This window comes from Adiantum capillus-veneris, chromosome 27 (genome assembly GCF_014529385.1).
Source record: "Adiantum capillus-veneris isolate H3 chromosome 27, ASM1452938v2, whole genome shotgun sequence".
In the NCBI taxonomy this organism is placed as follows: domain Eukaryota; kingdom Viridiplantae; phylum Streptophyta; class Polypodiopsida; order Polypodiales; family Pteridaceae; genus Adiantum; species Adiantum capillus-veneris.
In genome coordinates this window covers 60,136,494-60,140,044 of record NC_140957.1, presented here as the reverse complement: position 1 = coordinate 60,140,044, position 3,551 = coordinate 60,136,494, and positions in this window count along the sequence as shown.

Below are 3,551 nucleotides of genomic sequence, written 5' to 3'. Positions count from 1 at the left end.
TGAAATTCTAGAAATATTCTAAAATTCAAAGAAAGCGGGGAAAGAAATCTAGTTAGTGAGAATTGATCGTAATCAAAAGTCAGACCAACAGTGGGAACTAGTAAATATTGAGCCTAGTTACGATGATAATTATATATGAAATAGTCAGACAGAGGCCCAATCTCAATATACATTCTAGTTCCAGTTCTAGTACCGGTCTCACATTTCCATTTCCATTCAATCTTTGTTGTTTTTCTTGATTTGGTGTCTAAAGTCTACTTACCTAATCTGATTTAACTAACTCTAATAATCCAACATGGAATAGCTATCAAAAGTGATAAGCTCATTCCTATGCCCACCCTCCACCTTGCAAGAGTGGGGAGGCTCATAGGAGGGATGTCGGTGGGAGCATCCTCAAGCTATGGCAACAAGGTTGGGTGAGGCTTCATGCATCGTGTTACGTGCGGGGTAGGGATCTGTCTTGAGTGGACCTTAGGTGCCCCTCTATGGCTTGGGATCTTCCTATAATGCCCCCCTCCTTCTTTGTAGTTGGTGGAGGCCACCCCTCCAAGCTTTGAGAACAGCTAAAATGACGGTTGGACATGTTTGATGGATATAACAATGTTCGGGGTGAAGTGGTTGTGGTGACAACAACAGATTGCTTCGTGGCAACCTTGGGTGCTTCAACTTTGAGTTTGTTTGTAAAGGATGCTCTCTTTTGAGTGTGGTTTTCTCATCAGCTTGTGACAATCGGTGGCTTGGGCTCTTCCTACGATGCTCCCCCTCCTCTTTTGCAATTGGTGAAGGCCACCCCTCCAAGCTTTGAGGAGAGCTAAAACAATGGCTGCACCCGTTTGGTGGATACTACAATGTTTAGGATGAAGTGGCCAAAGGAGGAGCGAGATGGTGGTGACATCAGTGGATTGCTTCGTGGCAACCTTGGGTGCTTCAACTTTGAGTTTGTTTGTGAAGCTCTCTTTCAGGCGTGGTTTTCTCATCAGCTTGTGACACTTAGTGTATTTTTAGGGGATTCAATGGCTTTGTTTGGGAGGAATTGAGGGCATTGATGTGGGTGGTGGCAGGCCCACAACAATGGTGACATCCCAGCTTTTTCTCTGCTTAGCCAAATACAACTCTATTAGTTTAGGAGTAGATGTCTACTTTGTTTCTAGTTATGTACAAGGTTGTGGCTCCTTGTAAAAGCTTGAATATGGTCATGGGCATGGTGTTTGTATATGAATGGTTTGATGCTCATGGAAGAGCTCTTGCATGATCCTTTATTGTTAATTTTTTGGTCTATTTTATTATAAAATAGCTCACTCTAGTGAGCTTTACTGTAGTTTTCTTTTTAAAAAGTGTGAATTTAAATTAAAAAGTGAAGAGGAGTATACAATGTTCCCTCAAGGAAGGAGAGGGAGATCCTGCATGATAAAACTAGGGTGTGGTGTTGGACGCAAACTACAGATCACCAAGAGAACAATGGTATACCAAATATATTGAACAATATGGAGTTGATGTTTTATCCCATTTCCCTACGATACTTTGTTGCTCTACAATTTTCACTTTAAACAACACTTTCCAAAGGGTTTGAGGATCTATATTGATCCTAGGACATGATATAAGTGCTACACATAATGACTTTATTACCATCGCCTATTGCCCCTTAATTTGCTAGGGGGAACAAACCTCTTAAGAGAACGATCTCATTCAAAGTGAAGGGCTGCCTTCTGCTTCCATAAAATGTCTACCCTTCAATTGTCTCTTCAACATAATGCTCAATTGTAAAATATGGCCTTCAAAAAGGTGGCCTTAAAAAGTCTACTAGAAAGGGACTCTTGCCAGTGCTCCCTCTCATGTGTGCTTGTTGCCTTTGCCCATGCCTTGGTGCTCTATGTGAAGCCGACCACCAACCCTATTTCCTCGCTATAGCTCGTGCCCCTAGTTATAGTATGTGATGTCTCCCTCACGCAACAATTGGCAAGAAGTGCCACCACAAAGTATTTTCATTCCATCCAATGAGTATTTTGTTAGATTCTCACTAAAAAAAAAGCATAATCCAAAATCATTACTACATACCAAAATTATCAAAAATTCTTTTCATTTTGGAACATAGGAAGATCTATTGTTTGGTCTTCACATTGGCTACTTCATAGATGATATTTTCTCAAGTGGGCCATGATTGCAAAATGACATTACCGTAGACAAAGAGGCAAGGCCTCCTGAAAAGGTAGGGTGTAAAAGGAGCCTTATGCCAATAATCCCAATGCACGTAATAGCCATGTACACTATACTTGCTCGATACTAGCTTCATTAGGTGGAATTGAATCTCACGAGATTCCACCTGCAATCTTCAGCCGATAAAAAGGACACCGTGCTCAATAGAAAAACCGTCATGCATGGACGTTGAAACTCAGACTTGTAGCCTCCCATCGTGTCAACTAACCTAAGCCACTGCACCACAAGGCGTGCATTGCCCTAGAACCGACCCAAAAGCCAAAAAACTTCCCACTCTGTTTGTTTGTACCCATGTCATGGTCATCCGCCATGTACCTACCCCCCACCCCATTTTCTATCAACGACACCCTCTGTGGCTCGAGTGAGTCCTCAACCGCTACGTTTTGTGTGCCTCTTGCATCAATCGCATCTGGAAAAAGTGTACCCCTCAATGTCACAATCGCTTGCATCTTGGCTCCGTGCAGTGCTGCCACGTCGTTTCCTTCTTTGCTCTACTTCCCAGTTTAAGCTCAATGGCAGTGAGAAGCTACTAAGAGGGAGCCAGTGTCTTTACCCCATGACAGCCGCATGTATGCCAGCTACTTGGCTTGTGCCTCATCCCTAATCTGCTACCTATCTTGCCTAGCTTACACAACACTTGCCTCCCCTACTAGCATCGCTCGTCATCTGGGGACGGTTTCTCTTTCCTTTTCAATGGCCAAGGAAACATCTTTCAAGATTCTACCTAATTAACCACTTTCTAGAATTGTAGCAAGTATGTACTGGCTCATACGCTCATACTAGCTCGTCTTCACTATCTCATTAGTCAGAATCTATAAAGATTCCATTTTTCACTCTGTTTGAAAGCAATCCACACCTAGACACTTTTCAAAATGGTTATGCAGTGACATTGAGATTGTCACCATCCACTTAGGATAGAGCTTTCTCAGCTAAGTGAGTCCACCATGAGAGCGTGGCTACCTATTACACGAGTGACTCTACACAACCCCCCCCCCCCCCCCCCCCCCCTTTGTGCACCTTTTAACCCGAGCCAAAGGATGTAGGATGATTCACATTAAAAGAAACTACTTCCAAAATCAATGCCACATCTACTTCAACTTAAATGATTGCCTTTTCTCTTCCTTACTTTTGAAGCCCACTTGAGGGAAATGCACTATCTTTGAGGTTTCATCATTAAAGCTTCTTTTGTAAGCCAAAAAGAACGTCACATAGAAATGACATGTCAAAATGTCATCATTAATCAATGTAACCAACAAAACAATGAGTACAAAAGACAAAGGTAAACATTAAATTGTGCATACTAGAAATTTTGGGACATAGTAAAATTATCCACTTCC